Source organism: Schistocerca nitens, chromosome 4 (assembly GCF_023898315.1).
Source record: "Schistocerca nitens isolate TAMUIC-IGC-003100 chromosome 4, iqSchNite1.1, whole genome shotgun sequence".
NCBI lineage: Eukaryota > Metazoa > Arthropoda > Insecta > Orthoptera > Acrididae > Schistocerca > Schistocerca nitens.
In genome coordinates, this window is record NC_064617.1 from 200,412,824 (window position 1) to 200,429,781 (window position 16,958).

Sequence of the window (16,958 nt, forward strand, 5' to 3'; positions counted from 1 at the left end):
TTACTGTAAAATTGTTGTTACATTTTAACATTTAGTGAAACTTTTGGTTCATAATATTTAAAATTGTGAATGAACAATTGTTTTAAAATAGTATACATCATTTGTTCGTAGTTCACTGTTAAGATATGTATTAACGACCTGATGCACTGTGTGTTGTTTATAACATTATGTCTTAAGTTATAGTTATAGCTTAATTGTCAAAATAGTGGATGTATGCATTAGTTTACATACGTTACATGATGCTATTGGACATTTATGTTGGTAGCCGCGCGGGTTAGCCTTGTGGTCTCAGGCGCCCTGCCACGGTTCACGCGGTTTGCCCCGTCGGAGGTTCGAGTCCTCCCTTGGGCACGGGTGTGTGTGTGTTGTCCTTAGCGTAAGTTAGTTTAAATTAGATTAAGTAGTGTGTAAGCCTAAGGACGGATGACCTCAGCAGTTTGGTCCTATAGAACTTACCACAAAAATTTATGTTGGTAGCTGTTCTGCTACACAATCGGAAACTTCTCATCTGCAAACAGCAAAACTTAATTTTTATTTTTCTGTTTATAGTGTATTTACAAACGGAAATGAGTGTAAAAATGAATATACAAAGACGTGATATATACTCATTTTCGTTTATAAATGCATAATAAATAGAAATATAAAAGTTTTGCTATTTGCAGATGATAAGTTGTAGATTGTGTAGCAGAATAGCTACCAACATAAATGTCCAATAGCATCATGCAAGGTATGTAAACTAATGCATACATCACTCTTTTCCCAATCAAGCTACAACTAGAACTTAAAACGCAATGTTATAAACAACACACAGTGCATGAGGTCTTTAATACATAACTCAACTGTGAGCTATGGACAAACGATGTACACTATTTTACAACAATTATTCATTCACAATTATAAATATTATTTACCAAAAGTTTCGCTAAATGTTAATATTAACAACAAGTTTACAGTAAGAAAATAAAAAGGAACCCACTGAAGACATCAGAAAATGCGCTGCAGCATGTCTGGGTAAAACAAAACTAAAAAGGTGTCTTGCATAAGGCGGAATTCCTCGTCCTATTTTCATAGCAAGCACGGACATAAGAAGAAGAACTGTAACACTGCAAGATGATTATCAAATATTTGCTTTTGATGGGTCATGCGAGCTTCGAAACGATAAACCGAAAACGAAGCTAGGCGGCAGAATTAGTTTTCTGGAGGCCCCATGGCCAGAAGTCAAGGACACCCTTTCTTCTTTCTCCTGCCATGATAGCAACGTCCCATTCTCACTGGCAATAAATGTGATATGAATTGTCCATAATCGTACGTCTTCGTTCTAGATTATAGTGAGGCTCATTGCTAGCTTTCTGTATTGGCACTGCACTTGTGCAATTGTACATTATGTGGCTTATCCAGTTATGAGAGATTAGTTTTCTTTCTGCGGTACATTTTGTAGTTGTTTTTAACGTCAGAAACGTTTGCAAAAATGGCTCTGAGCACTATTGGACTTAACTTCTGAGGTCATCAGTCACCTAGAACTTAGAACTATTTCAACCTAACTAACCTAAGGACATCACACACATCCATGCCCGAGGCAGGATTCGAACCTGCGACCGTAGCGGTTCCAAACTGTAACGCCTAGAACCGCTCGGCCACTCTGTCCGGCGATATGTTGATTTTACTTTGTCTGTTGTATCAGGCGTAATGTAAAAACTCATGGTCGGATGAATTGTATGTGCACCTAAAATATGTTAACCTGTGATGTACTTGAACACCAGCCATTACATTACATTGATAACAACTGAAATTTTTACTTGTTAGTTCACTCTACAACCATATTCTAGAAACATACCACGTTCATTTTTATTATTCTTAAAGCTGTGAGGAAATATCTTGCTTTAAGCAGCGATTAGAGCTTTATGAAATAAAATTTTTGAGCTACGCAGGTACGTTTGTACTGCTGTTGAACTTCGAGACGCAAGGCAGAGGAGACGGAGATATTGAGATACGATTAATTTTGCTAGCCCACTAACTCAGGGTTTTCAAGTTATTACTGGGTGATGAAGGGCATAGATTTCAAAAACATTTGCATTGCACGAATTGGATCTGTAGGATGCAATATTTTTACGTGGTCAATTAGTATTTTTACGTGTTTAATTAGTACCTACATGAAGACTATAGCGGAAATATATTGAGTATTGTCTTGGTTATCTCAGGTTACCTCCATCTTTTTCTTATTTTTCCGTTGTGCTTTGTGATAGTACTCACCAATGAGACACTTAAAAAAAATCGGACAGAATACGTTTATTCGCTTATGAGACAGATTCAATGTAAACCGATAATATTTCAGGGCATGAAACCAGACACACAGTCTGTTATGAACTCCCAGATTAGAATGACGACAGGCTCTCCACATGATCAATAGACACCTTTCCTGAATGAACCTTCACTCTACAGTATAGTATGTTCCTTTGGGAAACGTTAAAAGCTAGTAAAACTGTACGTTTTACACGGATTGGAAGATAGACTTTTGCCTTAAGCAGGACATGCTGTTATCGACTTCACTATCAGAGTATGACACGCGGCCCACCCTCATAGCTGCATTTCCACCAGTAACTCTTTACCGCTTCTCCTATTTCGCAGAAGCTCTCGTTCATATACTGCAGGACTAGTAATCCAGGCGGAAAGGATACGACTCTCATTCACAAATTCGAATAGTAGTCCTTCTCACTGTTCCACCAGCCAGATTATTTGGAAACTTTTCTCGTGATAGATGCTAGTATAGTGACTAGAACCAGTCAGCATTGTATGGACAGAATACCGAGTATTAATCTCGTCCAGTGGTAGTGCTTGGGGTTTTCACAGCACAAGCACGTGCCAAGGGGATTTAAATCACCGACGGACGTGTACAGATCTTTCAAATCACTGACTGTGACGTTGGTAACTTTTGTAAGATCAATTGTGTATATACATTGCTCTCCCTTCCTCCCCTTGAACCAGCGGCCTTGCCGCAGTGGTAGCACCGGTTCCTGTCAGAGCACCGAAGTTAAGCGATGTCGGGCTGGGCGAGCACTTGGATGGGTGACCACCCGGTCTGCCGAGCGCTGTTGGCAAGCGGAGTGCACTCAGCCCTTGTGAGGCAAACTGAAGAGCTACTTGATTCACAAGTAGTGGCTTCGATCTCGTAAACTGACATGCGGCCGGGAGAGCGAACGGTGTGCTGGCAACATGCTCCTCCACATAAACCTGTGGGCTGAGGACGACACGGCGGCCGGTTGGTACCGTTGAGCCTTCACGGCCTGTTCAGGTAGAAATTAGTTTAATTTGTTCCTACCTTTGACATAAATTTTACTCCAAAAACAAATTACAAATATTTCCAGCCCTCTAGTCCCTCCAAAATTTCGAGACGTTTCTTCATCTGTCTACATACTTACAGTGCAAGCCAGCATACGATGCAAGGGTGACGGTACCTCCTACCATAACTAACCATTCCCTCTAATGTTCTTCTCGCCAATGGAGACAGGGAAAAACGATTGGCTATGTGCCTCCGTGGGAGCCCTAATATCTTTTACATTGCGTTCACGGTCCTTGCACGAAATGTACGTTGGAGGCTGTAGCATCGTTCTGCAGTCAGCCGTTACTGACGGTTCTCTAAATTTTCTCAGTAGTGTTTCGCGAAAATAACGTCGTGTTCACTCCAATGATTTCCATTTGTCTTCATGGAGCATTTCTACAATGCACACGTGTGGATTTAACGAACCAGTAACAAATCAAATACTCGAGTAGTACTCACGAATGGGTCACATTAATGTTCTGTACCCGGATTTCTTTATAGATAAACTACACAAATAGAAGTCAAATATTAACTTTCCCCAATACCGAACTTAGGTGCTCGTTCTATTTCATACATTTTTGCAACGACATGCCTAAGTTTCAAACAATTTCGAAAAATTCTTTTCCCTCACGGTGCTTACAAAATAATGAAACCTCAAAAGTTTACCTCTTACTATTTTTTCCCTGACAGTGTAGTAAAACTTCAGCAACAGGCATCACGTTTTATTGTATTACTTTTTTGCTACTAACTCTATTCGAAACAGATTCTGCAGACAGTACCAACATGTAACATTGAATGTACCTGCAAAATGATAGTGACATTCAAACTAAGACGAAACACGTGGAAAGAAAAGTAAGTCAGCTGTTCATTATTTCAAAAGTAATCGCCATACCTGATACTACATTTATCCCACTGTGAGACGCGACAGCCAATGTCTTCACGGAAAAATGTATTCGATTGCCTAGGGAACTATGATGGTACTCAGGCGTGCACTCCTTCGTCCGAAGCACATCGACGGGCACAAAGGTCTTCCTTCAGGGCTCCAAAAATATGGAAATTTCACGGGGAGAGTTCGGGGCGATATGTAGGATGTGTAATGCATTCCCAGAAAAACTTCTACAGGTAGTCGAAACAATCTTGCCAACTGGTGGTCTAGCAACATATAAGTACCGTAGGCAACCGCAAACATTTTTCATGAACGCATTGACGGTCTTGTTTCACAGTGTGATAAATCTCGTATTAGCAGTATGCTGACAACAAACAGATTTCGTACTTTTTTCCATCTATCATGTTTCAGTTTTACTCGCTGTTATGCAGGGCGAACATTAATAAAACGGACAAACTGCAGGGACGAAGTCTTGCTTGGAAATGAAGGAAAAAAGATCCTATGAACACGTGTCCGGAAATGCGTCGTTGCCACGGTACATGGCGGCGAGAAATGAAAGTTTCTCTGACCGCGTGCCATGTGTTCCTTGTGTGTGGCACGCTGTGTGATGGAAGTAGCGAACTGTAAGCAGCAGAATGGTCAATGTTCATGTCGGAAAAAGTCGAAATAGTGAGTGAGTGAGTGTGAGTGTGAGTGTGTGTGTGTGTGTGTGTGTGTGTGTGTGTGTGTGAGTACGGCCAAGAAAATGGAAACCGTCGAGAGGCAGCATTTCTGTACCAAACAAGCAACCTCACAAACGCCAACCACACCACACAACATTTTAATTCCTTTTTGGGCGTCTGTCTGATCATGGATCCTTTCAGACAAACGAACATACAACAAGGTAGCGGAGTGAGCATACACCAGATTGAAGGGCAGGTTTGTACAGGATGTTGGGACGAACCCTAGTAAGAGCACCAAGCAGGTGGCCTGCCAACACGGTGTAAGCCAAAATACGATATGACTATCCTGCATGACAACCACTAATATCCTTATTACGTGCAACGAGTGCAAGGATTATCAGCACCTTGTGTTTCTCTACAGGAACGATTTTGTCGATTGTTTTTGCACCAGACCATGAGAACTGTGGGATTTCTGTCATCAGTTCTCTTCACCGACGAAGCAACGTTTACCAAAACTGTCATCATTAATAAGCACAAGCGCCATCTGTGGGCTATAGACAATCATCGGGGAATGATTGAGGCGTCTCATCAGCATCGGTTCAGCATCCATGTGTGGACAGGGATTCTTAGTGGCCGTATACTTGGACCATTCATTATTCCACAACGTCTCTACGGAGGATCGGATCTGGACTTCCTACGGAATACTCTGGTTGGGCTGCTTAAGAAAGAGCCTTTAGGAATGTGATAGCTTATGTGGTTTCTGCATGACGGAGCACCGAGCGAAGTGGCGCAGTGGATAGCACTCTGGACTCGCATTCTGGAGGACGAAGGTTCACACCCGCACCCAGCCAGCCTGATTTAGGTTTTCCGTGATTTCCCCAAATCGCTTCAGACGAATTCCGAGCACGGCCTATTGCCTTCCCCATCCTTCCCTCATCCAATGGGACCGATGACCTAGCTGTCCGGTCCCCTCCCTCAGATCAATCAATCAATCATGAAGGAGTACCACCCGCATTTCATTTCGCTGACACCTAAGTATCTTCCCCAGACACTGGGTAGGACGCAGGGGCCTGTAGCTATGGCCTGCTAGATCACCGGACTTAAAACCCCTGGGCGGGGGCGTCTGAAAAGCATTGTGTATGCTGATGCAGTTCTGATGTGCAGACCTTTCAACAGCGTGTTCGCGAAGCTTGTGACGCTATTCACAGAGAGGCCGAAACGTGCCAAAGAGTGCGACATTCCATCATGCGACGTGTGAAAGCGTGCATTGAACCCCACGGAGACCACTTTGAACATCTGTTGTGACGTGGATGCGATGCTCCTCTCTACTGTGTTCTAGGACGATTTGCTGTCGTTGCACGCACAACGTCCGCTTCAGGACACATTCTCGAAGGATCGTTTTTCCTATATTTCCACTCAGGAATCCGTCCATGCAGTTTACGGTTTTATTAATTTTCTCCCAGTATGGAATTGCACGACACAAAATTCAGGAAGTATTACGTCATAATCATCGACAAGTGGCCGTGCGGTTAAAGGCGCTGCAGTCTGGATCCGCAAGACCGCTACGGTCGCAGGTTCGAATCCTGCCTCGGGCATGGATGTTTGTGATGTCCTTAGGTTAGTTAGGTTTAACTAGTTCTAAGTTCTAGGGGACTAATGACCTCAGAAGTTGAGTCCCATAGTGCTCAGAGCCATAATCATCGACATCTGTGAAAAAACTAGTTTTTCTTAAAATGGAGCGTCTTCAATCATAAAGGTTTTTCATATGTTTAACGTCATATATTTTACACGAAGTTATTCTGATCTTTTATGTATTTACTTATGTCATAATTCCTGTAACACTGATGTATATGTTAGTTCGATTCTTTTGTAAAGCCTGTATTACAAATGTTCTCTGTATTGTTATGTTCTTTAATGATGTATTTTGTACCTTTGTAATTGTATTCTTATGTTATAAAATTGTAATTGACACCAGGTCATCAAATTAAGTATAACTCATTCGCATTGTCAGACCACTTAGAAGGTACCAGAATTCAGCATGTCATTGGAGAGAAGTCTTCCGAAGTAAGAGTGATTTTGGGTGTGCTGCAGGGGAGTGTCGTAGGACCGTAGCTATTCGCAATATATATATATATATATATATATATATATATATATATATATATATATATATATATATATAAATTGACGCATGGTGCAAGGAGTGGCAATTGAATCTCAATGTAGACAAGTGTAATGTGCTGCTAATACATAGAAAGAAAGATCCTTTATCATTTAGCTACAATACAGCAGGTCAGCAACTGGAAGCAGTTAATTCCATAAATTATGTGGGAGTAGGCATTAGGAGTGATTTAAAATGGAATGACCATATAAAATTAATCATCGGTAAAGCAGATGCCAGCTTGAGATTCATTGAAAGAATCCTAAGGAAATAGCAGTCCGAAAGCAAAGGATTTAGGTTGCAGTACACTTGTTCGCCCGTTGCTTGAAGACTGCTCACCGGTGTGGGATCCGTACCAGATAGGGTTGATAGAAGAGGTAGAGAAGATCCAACTGAGAGCAGCGTGCTTCATTACAGGATCATTTAGTAGTCGCGAAAGCATTACGAAGATGATAGATAAACTCCGGTGGAAAACTCTTAGTAGCTAGGTACGGGCTTTTGTTTAAGTTTTGAGAGAGTACCTTTCTCCGAAGAGTCAAGCAGTATATTGCTTCCTCCTACGTATATCTCGCGAAGAGACCATGAGGATAAAATCAGAGAGATTACAGCCCACAGAGAGGCACGCTGACAATCTTTCTTTCCATGAACAATACGAGACTTTAATAGAAGGAAGCCACCGTCAGGTGGCTTGTTGAGTATGGATGTAGATGTAGATCTAGAAGGTAATAAGAGGTTTGATACTCTTCTCTACATGGAAGTTAGATCCCTTAAAGTATCCGTGGTGGGCGTGTGGTGGGGGGGGGGGGGGGGCGGTGGTCTCGCGGTTCTAGGCGCGCAGTCCGGAACCGTGCGACTGCTACGGTCGCAGGTTCGAATCCTGCCTCGGGCATGGATGTGTGTGATGTCCTTAGGTTAGTTAGGTTTAAGTAGTTCTAAGTTCTAGGGGAGTGATGACCACAGCAGTTGAGTCCCATAGTGCTCAGAGCCATTTGAACCATTTTGTGTGTGTGTGTGTGGGGGGGGGGGGGGTTAGTGGAGCGCTGTTACTGATTTACTGCTACAATAGGGCTTACCTCAGTTATTATCACACGTGTCATTTCGGAATTCCTACGATCCTCGGGTTGTTAAAGACGGGCATTGGATTACAATCTTACGCATCTGTATGCTCAGGTAGAGACGTTTTTGCACGAGACTGTTTGGTGAACGCCGGCTGCAGTAAAGGATAAAGAAAGGAGTCGAGCACGGAGGCAGAACCGATTTGTAGTCGCTGCGTGGAGGTCACGTCCGATGGGAAAGCCCCCTCCCACCGTCACGAAAGTCACATCGAACTGGAAGAGACAGTCGCGTCACACGGAGAGCCTCCAGAATAGCGAATGCCAAGCGGGAAGTATACGTAAGGAGCAGGTGCGTTTGTGCATATCGGAGAACGGGGAGGCGGTCCCTGGAAGCCCGGAGCAGTAGCGTCCCGGGGGAGCTGCGATGCGGCCCTGATTGAGTACGATACGGGCAATAAGTCTGGCTGCCATTTGGACTGGGACACTGCTCCGGTATAAAGTCCTCGCAGACATTTACAAATTGCAGAGGAAGCCAGGCGGCCGGCGGAATACCCGAACAATGTGGCTCTGCAAACATAATTCTCCGATGCTAGATGCTTCCAGAGGCTAAACTTTATATCTTTGCCGCTCTTTTTTTCTCCCTCCCTCCTCAGTGCGGAACAACGCCTGCGAGATATGTTACATCCTGGAGCGCACGCCGAAACAAAGGGACGCTTCGCGGAACAGTCGTTAAGGAGACAAGTAATTCGCTATGAAGGGCTCTTTATCTCCGAGAGTCTCTCTCGGAGCTTTGTTTTTCCCACCGGGCGACCAATTTTAGTTCTTGTTGTTGCGACTGCACTCCACAAATAATTTCGGGAATGAGCTTCTGACATTTTCTGGCGCACATTTACTTCTCCTTAGTCTCTACAATGTATCCCACATTTACAGTATGAGCAGCGGTTCCGTAATTTAATTTACGACGCAGTTCACTTCGCAATCAGCGTCGCTGATAACATTAAGACAAGTCTGCTACCCTGTGGTTACCGTTATCTACCTACACTATTTGGCTGCATTTCAGTCTCATAATTTTGAAGCTAACGTCCACTCCGTAAATTTGTTTTGTTTGGTCGAGAGTTTCTGCATTTAAGTGAGGGCAGGGAGGTTACACCATCTTCTGCCTCGTTAGTGGGAAAATAAATAACTTTTTAGCGTCTGTATCGACTGTGTGAATTCGTACCTATTTGCAGCGGTTCTAAACTGACAGGGGAACCTCCCCATCGCACCCCCCTCAGATTTAGTTATAAGTTGGTACAGTGGATAGGCCTTGATAAACTGAACACAGATCAATTGAGAAAACAGGAAGAAGTTGCGTGGAACTACGAAAAAATAAGCAAAATATACAAACTGAGTAGTCCATGGGCCACATACGCAACATCATGGAGAATGTGAGCTCAGGAGCGCCGTGGTCTCGTGGTAGCGTGAGCAGCGGCAGAACGAAAGGTTCTTGGTTCAAGTCTTCCCTCCAGTGAGAATTTTACTTTCTTTATTTTTACATCGTTATTATCTGTCCGTTCGTTCATTGACGTCTCTGTTCACTGTAATAAGTTTAGTGTCTGTGTCTTGCGACCGCATCGCAAAACCGTGCGATTAGCCTTTCCAATGGGAACCGAAAACATTTGATCGCAAGGTCATAGGTCAACCGATTCCTCCACAGGAAAACACATCTGATATATTCTATACGACACTGGTAACGGCATGTGCGTCACATGACAGGAATATGTTGTCGACCCACCTAACTTGTACACTTGGCGAATGGGTAAAAAGATTCTTCTACCTTACCCGATTTAGGTTTTCTTGTGGATGTGATAATCACTCCCAAAAAAGTGATGAAAACACAATAGTTTGTCACATAAACTGAAAATAAAAAAATTAAACTTTTCACTCGATGGAGGATTTGAACCAAGGACCTCTCGTTCCGCAGCTGCTCACGTTACCACGAGACCACGGCGCTCCTGTGTTTTTAGAATTCTTGATGTCGCCTATCTTCCCATGAACTACTCAGTTTGTATATTTTGCTTATTTTTTCACAGTTCCACACAACTTCTTCCTGTTTTCTCAGTTGATCTGTGTTCGGTTTTTCAAGGCCTATCCACTGTGCCAACTTATAACTAAATCTGAGGGGGGTGAGATGGGGAGGTTCCCTTGTGAGTGATTAAGAATCCGAGGATGTGGATGTTATAACACACACGAAAATTTTATAATTAAAATAGTCATTTATTAGATTCTGGATCTTTCACATTGCTGAAAGGAGCATACGCAAAAGAACACTTCCAGACAAGAGTTCACTGTAGACAACTGTAAGTAAAACACTAATATCTAAAGGGAACAGGCTTTAATAATAAATTACTTAACATGTAGTGGCGGGACGAGGACTTCTATATAATTTATTATTTTATTTCACGTCTGTAATTTTCAGCAACTGTAGTATTATTTTTCAGGATAAATTTCAGTCATCATCTGCAAATAAATTTATTATGCTTTACCGGTTTCGGCAAATTAATTTGTTATCGTCAGAAGCTTAGTGCCTTGTTGCTTGCACAACAGATACATAGACGTGATTCAATTATTGTAAATTGTCAAAAAGTGTTTAAAATAACCATATACAATATGTAAATCTCTGACGTAGCACGGCGTTATCCTTGTTTGAAGAAGATATTGACTGCCTGCTAAACTAAGCTTCTGAAGATGACAAATCAGTTTATCGAAATCGGAAAGCATAAAACAATTTCTTTGCAACTGATGACTGAATTTTATCCTGAAAGAACTTCTAGATAAATCACAGACCGTTGCACTCACATCGCATACAAGAGTGCGGTCGCAGCGACCAAGGGCAAAGGAGGGAGACGGATTGCGATGTCTTTTTACCTCATGAAGATGTCGATTGTAGCTTGCAGCATCCGGCAGGCTGCTAGAATGATTGTGCCCGATACTGTTTGGTCACACTGCTTTAAAACGGCAGCACTACATCGCTGGTGTCATTACGAGTCTCTGTCCGAGGCAGTTTACAATAAAACTGTAACGACACAATAGACGGCAAGTGTCTTGTGCCGTGCACGATAACCGTCGGGGTCTTACGAACGTGCCATTCGGTTTCAACCGCTCCCGTCCGCACAAGGAGAATGAGGCTAGACAGGTTGTGGAAAATGGGAATGAGCTGTGCTTTTTTCCAGTTGATAGGTAGCCTTCTTTTCTCCAGCGACCTACGATAAACTGCAGCTAGAAGAGAACAGATTCTTTCCCACAATCTTCGCAAAGTCCACTGTTAAGCGATTGTATTTGTTTTTATATTCGGCGGTCGGTTATCTCTATATCTTCCGTTTCGACGTTCGCATGATGACTGAAAGGAGAGACCATAATACGACGATCTTCCGGGACGAAACAATTTCGAAAGACCGTATGTAGTATTTCGGCCATCTCTCTGTTATCGTCCTTTTCGGTGCCGGCTGGTCTCTCAGTGAACGAATAGAGGATTTCAGACCGCTTACTGATTTTACTTAAGACCAAAACCTCTTAGGATTTTACTCATATAGGATGTTAAAATTTTACTTTCAATGTCTATGAACTTCGACTCGGTGCCCAGCCGGCTTGGAGACACTGCTGTTGCCGGGAGTGGCAGTACTGTATACTACATTTCGTGCCCTATATACCCCAAAATCACCTACATATTTAATCACCTATTCCTCCTACTGTACTGCATATGTACAAAAAGTAAAAAAATTCCTTATCCTTTCTGACGCCGTAATTATAGTATCCATCGGAGTAATTCACATATACACTATATGATCAAAAGTATCTGGACACCTGGCTGAAAATGACTTACAAGTTCGTAGCGCCCTCCGTCGTTTGCTGGAATCAATATGGTGTTGGCCTACCCTTAGACTTGATGACAGTTTCCACTCTCGCAGGCATACGTTCAGTCAGGTGCTGGAATGTTTCTTGGGGAATGGCAGCCCATTCTTCACGGAGTGCTGCACATAGCAGAGGTATCACCGGGCATTCGCCATACCAACACTCTGCCATTGGACTGCGATGTTGTGTACCGTGATTCATCACTCCACACAACGTTTTCCACTGTTCAGACGTCCAATGTTTACGCTCCTTACACCAAGCGAGGCGTCGTTTGGCATTTACCGGCGTGATGTGTGGCTTATGAGCAGCCGCTCGACCATGAAATCCAAGTTTTCTCACCCCTCGCCTAACTGTCATAGTACTTGCAGTGGATCCTCATGCAGTTTGGAATTCCTGTGTGATGGTCTGAATAGATGTCTGCCTATTACGCATTAAGACCCTGTTCAAATGTCGGCGGTCACTGTCAGTCAACAGACGAGGTCGTCCTGTACGCTTTTGTGCTTTACTTGTCCCTTCACGTTTCCACTTCGCAATCACATCGGAAACAGTGGACCTAGGGGTGTTTTGGAGTGTAGAAATCTCGCGTACAGACGTATGACACAAGTGACACCCAATCATCTGACGACGTTCGAGTTCCGCTGAGCGCCCCATTCTGCTCTCTCACGATGTCTGACTACTGAGGCCGCTGATATGGAGTACCTCGCAGTAGGTGGCAGCACAATGAACCTAATGTGAAAAACGTATGTTTTTGGGTGTGTCCGGATACTTTTGATCACATAGTGTATACACAGACAAAGATTCTGTTCATCTCGTCATATTTTGCAGTACCTGACTGTAGAGCAACTAAATAGTACATTATTTAATGTAATTTTTGAATGACTGAGCCGCGCGGGATTATCCGAGCGGTCTAAAGGCGTTGCAGTCATGGACTGACGGCTGGTCCCGGTGGAGGTTCGAGTCCTCCCTCGGGCATGGGTGTGTGTGCTTGTCCTTAGGATAATTTAGGTTAAGTAGTGTGTCAGCTTAGGGACTGATGACCTTAGCAGTTAAGTCCCGTAAGATTTCACACATTTTTTTGAATGACTGAGGTGACGAAGTGATGTCTCAACGTAGTCACTTTGATGTATGTTCGTATGTGTTCTTTCATGGCGGGAAATTTAACTCTTCGGGACATTACCGCTGTTTACTGGCGGTTCAGGTATTTTGCTATTTTCAGAAATGACGTTTTGAGTGATGCATCACTCACACACGTGCGTCGATGATGCCCTATTTTATCCGATGCGAATTTTAGAGCATCCAACTGACAGGCGAATACTACGTGTCAAGTAATCAATATATCTTGACGCATTTTTTCGAGTAATCGCTGTGTTCAATCAGTCACCTGCAAGATATGTACCTAGGAAGCTAATTACAGCCGCGAAGCAATTACCAACTTAAAGGAACTGGAATCGATTTCGAAATACGCAGTGAATGTAACGTACCGGAAGAAGTGGTACTGCTTAACAAGGGTAAGTAGTTAAACAGTTCAAAGAGTTCCAGACGTAATTAGCGGTAAGTAAGGGGATTTGCAGTTACGATACTCAGAGTTGGCTAAAAGAATAGATTTAGAAACATTTCTTCCGGAGTTATCGGAGCCTTATTGCATCAGAAAACTTCACCATGGAACGTTTCAACTAGAAGAGAAAAACGTTTTGTCGTTGTTGAAGAAAACGAGCTGAAAATTTCCATTGTCTATAAATGTGTGTGTTCAGACGCTACAAGTATAATATGTACGAACTGAAATGTCTTTGGATAAATGATACACCGCCTGGAAATAATAAAAGATCAGTTAATACATTATATATATGTACAATCTAGCTTGAGCGAAATTGTGAATAATTTTCGCTGTTGATTCATCGGATACTAATCAGCTGATATACGCTCGTGTACAAACTAAAGCCGCACGGGATTAGCCGAGCGGTCTCAGGCGCTGCAGTCATGGGCTGTGCGGCTGGTCCCGGCGGAGGTTCGAGTCCTCCCTCGGGCATGGGTGTGTGTGTTTGTCCTTAGGATAATTTAGGTTGAGTAGTGTGTAAGCTTAGGGAGTGATGAACTTAGCAGTTAAGTCCCATAAGATTTCACACACATTTGAACATTTTTTTTTAACAGACCTTCTGTTTTAGAGGACCATAGGAAGATTGGAAGCCGGACAGAAGCAAACTGATGTGGCCCGATGGCATAATGTAAATCGTTCTGTTGTTTCTAGGATGAGGCGACACTTTACAGAGACCGAAATTTCATCCCGGAGACAAGGACAGGCACGTGTTACATCAGAAGGAATGGACCGTTTCTTCACAGAAGGGAACGTCTGGAGTGGAGCCATCAACATGCCACCTGGACGGTCGAACGGCGGGCCAATGTTCTTTTCACAGATGAGCTCCTATTTCGCTTGGAGGGTGATTCTCGACGGATTCGCATCTCGAGGGATGTAGAGCAAGATTTTGTGACCCAAACATTGTGGAAAGAGACCTATATCGAGGAGGATCCCTAATGGTGCGAGCAGGGATTATGGTGACTACTCGAACACCTCTTCATGAAATTGTACGAGTGAATAAGCAAGATTTAACTGCTGTCAGGTACCATGAGGAGATCTTGGGATCCCATGCGCGGTTATTGCGAGGTGCTGGGGGCACAGAATTCGTATTGATGGACGATAATGCTAGATCTCATAGGTCAAGGGCGGCTGATTTTTTTTTTTTTTTTTTTTGGAACGGAAGGTATTGCACGCATGGCCTGGCCTGCTCGCTCTCCCGATTTGAATCGCATAGAGCATGTCGGGGGCCACTATGGAGACGGGCTGCATCACGTCAGCATTCACCAACCTTTCTCCAAGACTTGTGAGCAGTTCTGCAAGAAGAGCGGGCATTAATGACTCAACATGAGATTGATGACATCATTCACATTACGCCCGGTCGTTGTGACGCCTATGTTGATGCCAGAGGTGATGACACCCCATTCTGAGCAAGTTAACCAGTTGTCCGGACGGACGTGTATGCAAATCCGGTAAGTTGGAAAAAAACTAAAGAAGAACATTTTCACGTACCGTTATTCATGCTGCCGTTGATTACTTTCTGTACTCTTTACATTGTTTCTACTTTGCTATCGCCTGTTTACACTATTTTGTAGTAAAATAAAGGCAACCTTGCAAAATTTTCGTTTGTTGCTTTAATTTTGGACAGGAACGATCATTCAAAACAAAAAAGTCTAGCAAGCGTCGGCTCTAAAATGCATATTGTAGGAGCTACGACCACTTCTTCGTTCTCTATACTTTGAGTTTCTACTGCAAGTTCATTTCTTTCCATATTTTGGGAAGAGGCAGTATGTGTCAAAACAAAAGAAAGTTACCTACTAAAGATGAGTCTAAATGCAAATTTTAAGAACTATTAGCACTTCTTCAATTAACGAGATGTGTTTCACAGTATCGAAAATGAAAAAAATGCCCCTAGCTTTAAGGTATGCGTTTTAAAGCATACGTTTACTAGCCCTTTTTTGCTTCGAATGGTTGTTCCAGTGGTACAACTGAATAGTTACCACCCTTCGTGTAACATCCCGTATATACAAACGATCAGTACCGCCTTTTGCCAAGCATGCGTGACGTGTAATTTTACAGTGGCCAGTATTAGATACTAATGTCAGTGAAATAATGTAACAGTTCAATGTCTCATTGCAATAGCACGTGCGTATCCATTATGGATGTATGCAGAGTTGGCAAACTGTTTCACATTGTTGATATGTGTTATTAAAATTACAGAAACGCTTGTTCTGTTGCATGAAACAGCACCATACAAGTGGATTAAGCTGTACATGTGTGAGTGCGGTCGTGTATCGCAATTCATGAATGTCTGCTGCTATCGGCTGCATTGCCACGCACGTGGTAATGTCGTCGTTGTGCAGACTGCTCACAGCAGCATCTGTTGCTGCGCAGAACAGTTCACATCTTGCTCCGGAAGCGTAGCTGGTTGCAATATATCCTACCATAACAAAAAAAAAAAATTCTGGTTGAGGTAAGCAATTTAATAAGATCCACTTGGACAAAACCAGGAATCTTCTGCATTACTAAACAGCTAAAATCACCTATACTAGTTACAGGTTACCAATCCAACGGCTCACAGGTGCAAAAAAAATTCGTTTTCAGTAGTTCATGTAACTACGCACCAAATTTAAAGATTTAAAATGTTGTCATACTCTGCTCATTTACACGCATAATCGTATTTTAAAGGTTTAACACAATAAGTACTACGTTTAAAAGCCGTGTGTATATCTTGATACAGCGTAACCTCAGAGCGTGCAATTTACGAAGATTGTATTTATTCGGTATTTGTGGGAAAGAGCACTTAGCAACTTCCATCAAATATTGTACATAATCTGAAGTCTTTCAATGTACCTCCATCGGACAGACCGGAAACATCGTTCCATGTATCTGCGAGGAGTTGCTGGATTCAATGTTGTTTCTATAATGCTTCACAGCTGACCGAAAGTGAAAACATGAGAGATACTTGGACGAATATTGTCACAGATCTACAAAAACTGACAGATACCATGAGATCAGGTGACTTTGGATGCTAATGCTGGAATGTGAAATATCTACGTCCCGTAAATACTGTTGAAGAAAATCACGATCCACAGTTGCTACTTAACGGCACCTTTTGTAAGAGCGAGAGTAAGACCCCTTTGCTTTCCGTGTTACAAGCATTTTGACTCCATGCACACTTGGGTAACCAACGAGCGAGTGGACTGGCTGCTCAATGGAGTCCTGTATCGAGTTATATAAAGTAAAATTCACCCCAAGTTATTGTCTTCGTTGACGTACAAGATATAGTTTTACGAAATTTAATGACTTTTTTGAAACATCCTTTACGTCAAGTGTCATTTGAGTAGAACTTACAGTGATATAATGGAGGAATACAAGAAAAAAAGAGGAACAAAAATATGGTAGTTTACAAGGTAA